Here is a 7,987-nt window from a genome sequence, read left to right on the forward strand (position 1 = left end):
GTAAATAGATCCGATTTTTTATCGAGTTAACCAGAATAGAAGAGGTGAATTACATGAGTTTCAAACTCTAATTTGAATCAATAATCAAATCAGTTTTATCTTTTCTCCTACCTTCAGAAGAATGAAGCATAGGTATCCTCCCCTTATACTTAGAATTTTATGAAAGGTAACTATCTCGGTTTCATTTTCATATAGAAATTCATATAGAATCTTTGAAAAAGATTTTCTTTCCTCCAAAAGAAAGAAAGGACTTACTATCTTTGGGATCTGATGCTACACCGCTGCTCAATACCTTAGTAGATCGACTCTATTACATAAGTTGATTCCTAACTTTTATCTCATATCATGACATAAGTAAGCAGTTCTTATTGTATCGGCCCCAAAACCTCGCTAATTGATCTTTACGGTGCTTCCTCTATCAATTAGATCCTTTCTTTATCCATAGAATCTAATATATAGGCCGTACCTATTTCTTCATATTTGGCTCCTATGAAGTCTCTTTCTTTGCTACAGCTGATAAAACTCGTTGCTTTGAATGATGCATATGTAGAAAGCCTATTTTTTTCTAGTATTTACTAGGAGGTTTGATCTTTCTTTCCTTCTTTCTATAGTGGAGATAGTCGCACGTAATGACAGATGACGGCCATATTATTAAAAGCTTGTGGTAAGAATGGGTTTCGTTCGAGTGCCCGGAAATAATATTCCAAAGCCTTCGTATGTTCTCCGTTGCTTGTGTGGATAAGGCCTATGTTATAGAGTATATAACTTCGATCATAGGGATCAATTTCTAGTCGCATAGCTTCATAATAATTTTGTAAAGCTTCCGCATAATTTCCTTCGGATTGAGCTGACATCCGTTACGGTCGTTCATTCTATTCAAAGAATCTCCGTTCCAGAAACGTACGTGAGACTTTCATCTCATACGGCTCCTCCCTTCTGTGCATAGTAATAAGGGGAATAATCCATGGAATCAAAAAAGATTGAAATATTCTCATTATGAACTGACAGGGGCTGGTGTTTTTACAAGAAATCTCTAGCCAGCCTTCCTGCAAGAGGTCTATATTTTCTTAACACCAACCATGTTGGTGCTAGATAGAAATGGTAACTCCAACAATTTCTTTGTCCTCAACGCCCCCTATTTCCAGGAATTAGTCACTTCAACGATCTTCGATGGTTATACGGGTATCCAAAGTACGAACGAGATGGATGTTTGTTGTCCCAACCATTCTTGTTAGTCCCGATCCCGATAAGGAAAAGGGGTAATTTATAACAAAGTTTTCGCGTTGTTGATTCCTAGGTGTAGTGCTTCTTCCTCTATGCCGCCTATTGGTCTGGTCCTAGTGGAGTCGGATTGACCTACAATACAGAACCTGTAGGTGTAACCTTTCGCTCAATACTCAAATCAACAATTGAAGCATCTGAGGCTGCATCAATCGGGGATACACGACAGAAGGAATTGTTCTATCTCTAAATTTCACCTTCACCGAGCATAGGTTTATTTCAAAAATCTTTTTTCTTTGTATTACGAATCATGTCTCTTTCTCGTAAGACTGAGGTCGGTAAATCATAAATAATAAATAAATAATAATAAAAAAAAATCAAATCGCACCATCTCTGTAATAGGTAAATGCCTCTTTTTCTCCTGAGGTTGTCGGAATTATTCGTAATAAGATATTGGCTACAATTGAAGAGGTCTTATCAATAAAATTTCCATTTATCCGAGATCTAGGCATGGTTAACAATCCATTCCATAATTCTTCTCATTACCCCTAGAGGGAAAATGATCCCACAAACAAAGGAATTGTATAGTACGAAATCACATAAAAACAAACGGACTCATTCTAAAAAAAAAGGTGTCGACCTTCCACTCAAATTGTCCCTTTGGGGCAGGGATGGATAGGAAATATTTGAATCCGATTGTATTTCATTTAAATTAAGTATTAAGTATAAATATTAAGTAGTATACCAATGAACGGAACTATTCCTATTTTATCGAAGCTCAGGAATCAAGGAAGTTTTTCCTACAGATTCTGATGACTCTAGAAGTTTTGATTTGATTATGATCCAAAGAAAAAAAAAATCAAATCAAATAATAGAATCATTCCATGATGAAAATAGAATAAGAATAACCATCCATTTTTTGTGCATAGTGTGTATACACCACGCAATCGAAATATCAAAAAAATCCATGGGACGATTCATGAATTTGTAATAGATTGTGGGGTAGCTCATGAGAGGAATTGTTGTTGAGAAATCTGAAACTAGAAAGGAATTTTGGAATTCCTATGGAACCATAATAGTCTAAATGTAACCATAGTATAAAATAGGGTCAGTTGACTTGTTCCAATTCATTGGTTTAATCCAGTATAAATCTAAGAATAAGACGGGATCGTCTTCTTGACAAACATGAATAGATAGATTCTATCTATTTTTTTTTAATCTTTTTAATAAGATAAGAAAAAGATAAGAAAAAAAATGTTTTTTTATCCCTCGATCCTCGAGGGAAGATCTTTCTTTAATGAAAAGTTTTCTATTTTCTATTTAGAATTGATTGGTCATACCTGTATTGCAATAATACAATAATATGAATGACTCGCTATTCACTCGGTTTCTGGGTCATAATCATAAGATTATGTAGGAGAGATGGCCGAGTGGTTCAAGGCGTAGCATTGGAACTGCTATGTAGGCTTTTGTTTACCGAGGGTTCGAATCCCTCTCTCTCCGTACCTTCACCTAATTCACCAACGGTACCGACTACAATGTATCAAATCAAATAACAATTGATACGAGTATTCCAATCGTACTTTATTTGATATAGATTCTCTATTCCTAATTGCTGTGGTATGGAAAATACCGGAACGGAAAGAATGGACAAGGAATAAAAATCTCACCGCTGATCCATTTGTAATACGTGAATGGGAGAAAAATCCGGATCAAACCTCTTAGATCTATTTACTTCGGCGAAAGAAAAAAAAGGGGCTTGTCCAAAGCTTTGTTATTTTAGTTAGGTTCAAGTCTGACGGGAATAATATTCTACGACTAGCAACTCATTGATTTTCAAACCGATCCACTTAATATCTATTATTTGATTTACTAATCCTTTATATTGGGATGAATAAAGACTCAAATGTTTTGCCAACTCCTCGTGGGGGGATGAATCCATATAATTTTGAATCAGAGCTCTGGATCTTTGTTCATCCCTCATAGTAATAATATCTTGGGGTTTGCAGCGATAACTTGGGATATCTACTATACGGCCATTAACTAAAATATGTCTATGATTAACTAATTGCCTGGCTCCCGGAATGGTCGAAGCCATACCCAATCGAAAAAGGATGTTATCCAAACGCATCTCAAGTAGTTGTAGTAAAACCTGACCTGTTGACCCTTTGGCTTTCCCAGCAATACGAACATATCTAAGTAATTGTTGCTCTGTCAGACCATAATGAAAACGCAATTTTTGTTTTTCTTCTAGACGAATACGATATTGAGATCTTTTCCCGGAACGCGATTGGTTTCTAAGATCACTTCCGGATCTAGGTCTTTTCCTAGTGAGTCCCGGTAAAGCCCCTAGACGGCGTATTTTTTTGAAACGAGGCCCTCGGTAACGAGACATAAAGACTCCTTAATTTTATTGAAATTTCATTTTACAGAATAAACCTAAATTAATACTGAACTAAACGATAAACGAAGCTAAATCCACTGAAGTACTACAAAGAGGAATAAGATGAATTGTATCAATATCCGTATTATTTTGTATATTGTATATATGGGAAGTTAAGGATCCTTTTCTTGATTTGTTCTGTATAGATCAAACGGCTCCAATCCGTTTTTTATTCTTTATTCATAGTTGGAAGTTCCCGCGACATAACATAATAGATCGGTAACCCGACATTTGGAGAAAAAAAAGGGGGGGGTCTTCTCAATATTCCTTGGTCTCAAGGAAAGATGATCAATCCTGATAAAAAAAAAAAAATAGAACAAATAGAGAAAGCCGACTATCGGAATCGAACCGATGACCATCGCATTACAAATGCGGTGCTCTAACCTCTGAGCTAAGCGGGCTCATATAACAGAAATAGTGCGTGAATAGGAATTCGGGAAACTATTGGGATCTTAGTTAGCTATTAGCTATTAATAATTATTAATATTAATTATTATAAATTATTATAACATATTAATTAATATTAATAATTATTAATATAATATGAATTTTGATTTTATTTTTGATTATTTTCTATTTGATTATTTATTTTTGATTATTTCATTTATTAGTAGTCACTAGCACTAGAATTTTTTTTTTTCATTCAAATCAAATTTAAAAAACGCAAAATAATACTATATACATATGAAATAATTCTATATTCTATTATAGAATAGAATATAACTATTAGTTATAGCAGTTATAGCAGATTATATGAATTCTATTTCTATTAGAGTGTAGTTCCTAAGGAAAGGATAAGATAAGGATGCAATCCAGATCCTACTGAGATATTCCTTTTGTTTCATTCGGAAAGGGAGGAGATAGGACGAAAAAAAAAAAAAGAAGAATGAATATCGACCGTTCCAGTATTCCAAACTGCGCGGGAAAAATGAGAGGGGGGGGGAACATCTATATGTGGGATATATCCATCCATATTGAATTGCAGATACATCAATGATAGAATCATTTCTGATTGGACCAAATAATGGAATGGTCCTCCAATAGATATGAAAGAAGATGGGCAAGAAATAAAATAGGAGCAGACACTTTTTCGATATAGGAATCAGTATCTAATGAATTCAATGGTTCCAACATAAATGAAAGAAGGGGATGGGATCACAATGAGATCGAGATCTCATAAGGGGGATATGGCGAAATTGGTAGACGCTACGGGCTTGATTGGGTTGAGCCTTGGTATGGAAACCTACTAAGTGGTAACTTCCAAATTCAGAGAAACCCTGGAATTAAAAATGGGCAATCCTGAGCCAAATCCAGTTTTCTGAAAACAAGGGTTCAGAAAGCGAGAATCAAAAGAAGGATAGGTGCAGAGACTCAATGGAAGCTGTTCTAACGAACGGGGTTGACTACATTGGTAGAGGAATCCTTCTATCAAAACTCCAGAAAGGATGACCTTATTTAAGTACATAGACGTACTTAAATATCAAATGATTAATCACGACCCGAATCCGGATTTTTTGATTATTTATATGAAAAATTGCAGAATTCTTGCTAAATTAAATCGATTCCAAAAGGAAGAATCGAAGATTCAGTGATCAAATCATTTACTCCAGAGTCTGAAAGATCTTTTGAAGAACTGATTAATCGGACGAGAATAAAGATAGAGTCCCATTCTACATGTCAATACCGACAACAATGAAATTTATAGTAAGAGGAAAATCCGTCGACTTTTGAAATCATGAGGGTTCAAGTCCCTCTATCCCCAATAAAAAAAAAAAGGCCTATTTTATTCCATTCCCTAACCATTTATCCTCTTTTTTCGTCAGTGGTTCAAAATGAGCTTAGCTATGTTTCTCACTCACTCTACTCTTTCACAAATGGATCCGACCAGAAATCTTTCTCTCTTATCACAAGTCTTGTGATAGATATGATCTACGTACAAATGAACATATATGGCAAGGAATCTCCATTATTGAATCATTCACAGTCCATATCATTACTCTTACACTTACAAAGTCTTCTTTTTGAAGATCCAAGAAATTCCAAGGCTGAGGTAAGATTTTCTAATGTTTTTTGAGTCCCTTTAATTGACATAGACCCAAGCCCTCTAGTAGGATGATGCGTCGGGGATGGTCGGGATAGCTCAGCTGGTAGAGCAGAGGACTGAAAATCCTCGTGTCGCCAGTTCAAATCTGGTTCCTGGCACGTGGTTAATATATCGAATAGATACTCATACAAATGAATCGATATGGATCGGGATCCATATTCTATTCGTTAATAGTCTAGATCATGATACATACTTATCCATCTAGGGATATATCTAGATCCCCCATTTTTTTTTTTGATGGGTAAAGAAAAGAATTAGATTCTGTTCCCTCTTCTTTTTTGTTTGTTCATACTGTACCTGCTCTCGCTCAAAAAGAATGTTAATACTTCATACATATTTGAATTGAAGTTAGTTGGCTGAAAACCCAAAAGTCTAGTCTAGAGAGGAATCGAAGGGTAGGAATAGACAGGATTCATTTCAGATACAGTACAAAGAAAATCTGATCCCCTTTTCATTTCTGAATTTTGAGTTCATAATTTCATATTTTCTTTCATATTCTATTTCTTCACTTTCTCTTTCTTCACTCCCTCCTACGTGACTTTTCGGGGCCCATCTAAGTGATGTGCGCGGTACAAAGTTCATGGTGCAGAACTCTTTTGATTCATCCTATTGGCTTTGCTCATCCGAAATGGATATCTTCCAAATTGGGGAATATCAATGAAGCCCCTTTAGTAGCCCATTCATAATACTGAGATGAGAGTCCAGTTATTCTGTTTCATCTAGAACAGAACATAAAAAGATTCCTTGAATATCTGGAGTCGTAGAAGTGAATATTAGTTTCTTATCATTCAATGAGCATCTTGTATTTCATAGAAATTGGGGGCAATATAATCCTTACGTAGGGGCCAGCCTATCCAACTTTCAGGCATCAAGATACGTTTCAGGCGTGGATGATTTTCATAAGAGATTCCCAACATATCATAAGATTCCCGTTCTTGAAAATCAGCACTTTTCCAAATCCAGAAAACAGACGGGATTCTAGGATTCCTCCTTGGGGCAAATACTTTTATGCATACCTCTTCGGGTTGATCCACACCATACTGTATTCTCGTAAGATGATACACACTAGCTAACAACCCGCCCGGTGCTACATCATAAGCACACTGGGAACGTAGATAATTGTAACCATATACATATGAAATGACAGCAATGGAGTACCAATCCTCGGGCTTTATTTGTAAAGTCTCTATTCCTTGGTAATCGAAGCCCAAAGATCTATGCACTAGCTCATGCTTGACTAGCCAAGCAGATAAACGACCTTGCATCTTCTTGATCTCTCCCACATTTGTATTTGTATGAGTATTTCACATTTACGATGAAATTTATGAAGATTTACCCGCTGTTTGTTATTCTGCACAAAAGCATCCTGCCTAATTCACTAATTCGTGGGAAGATACTGAACTTTTGTATTTGAAAGATGTTTCAGTTTCAGGAGGTATTTCTGAAGTAGATGGAGATTTATAGAGTAATCCTTGATCGTAATTTCCAGTATGAGTACTGCGTCCAACATGAAACTTGTGATTGGTAGTAAAATATCGATTTTCCTGTTGAGACCCAATTTGATCTTCATAGATTTCTCGAGATACTTTCTTACGAAGTTTCGTTATAGCATCTATAACTGCCTCTGGTTTGGGTGGGCAGCCCGGCAAATAGACATCCACAGGAATTAGCTTATCGACTCCCCGAACGGTACTATAAGAATCCGTACTGAACATCCCTCCTGTAATAGTACAAGCTCCCATCGCAATGACATATTTTGGTTCAGGCATTTGCTCATATAATCTCACTAAGGAAGGCGCCATTTTCATTGTTACTGTGCCGGCTGTTAAAATGAGGTCTGCTTGCCTAGGACTCGATCTTGGTACCAATCCATAACGATCAAAGTCGAATCGCGAGCCTATTAATGAAGCAAATTCAATGAAGCAACAACTGGTACCATAGAGAAGCGGCCATAAACTGGAGAGTCTTGACCAATTCGAAAGATCATTCGATGTAGTTGAAATAACTGAATTTTGGGTTGTTTGGTCAAGTAACGGAAACTCAATAGAATTAATAACTGTCTCAATGTAATCTTTTCTTTGTTTTTGATTTTGATTGTCTGAATATTCAGGAGCTAAGACCATTCCAATGCTCCTTTTCGCCATGCATAAACTGAACCAACAATTGGGATAAGCACGAAAATGAAAGCTTCTATAAATACAGATACACCCAATACATCG

At 36.1% G+C, this 7,987-nt stretch overlaps 3 non-coding genes across 3 annotated transcripts; 2 read left to right on the forward strand and 1 right to left on the reverse strand.

Annotated features, from left to right (window-relative positions):
* The first annotated feature begins 2,637 nt into the window (after window positions 1-2,637).
* Window positions 2,638-2,724, forward strand: TRNAS-GGA (transfer RNA serine (anticodon GGA)). The gene has a single exon. It is a non-coding gene; the product is annotated as a tRNA-Ser (tRNA).
* A 1,268-nt stretch (window positions 2,725-3,992) lies between these two features.
* On the reverse strand, window positions 3,993-4,065 carry TRNAT-UGU (transfer RNA threonine (anticodon UGU)). Its single transcript has one exon. It is a non-coding gene; the product is annotated as a tRNA-Thr (tRNA).
* Window positions 4,066-5,793: 1,728 nt separating this feature from the next.
* TRNAF-GAA (transfer RNA phenylalanine (anticodon GAA)) lies at window positions 5,794-5,866 on the forward strand. Its single transcript has one exon. It is a non-coding gene; the product is annotated as a tRNA-Phe (tRNA).
* The last annotated feature ends 2,121 nt before the right edge of the window (window positions 5,867-7,987 follow it).

The sequence above is a fragment of the Tasmannia lanceolata genome, unplaced genomic scaffold (genome assembly GCF_043159265.1).
Source record: "Tasmannia lanceolata isolate RefF3 unplaced genomic scaffold, GAP_Taslan_0.1 ptg001262l, whole genome shotgun sequence".
Lineage (NCBI taxonomy): Eukaryota > Viridiplantae > Streptophyta > Magnoliopsida > Canellales > Winteraceae > Tasmannia > Tasmannia lanceolata.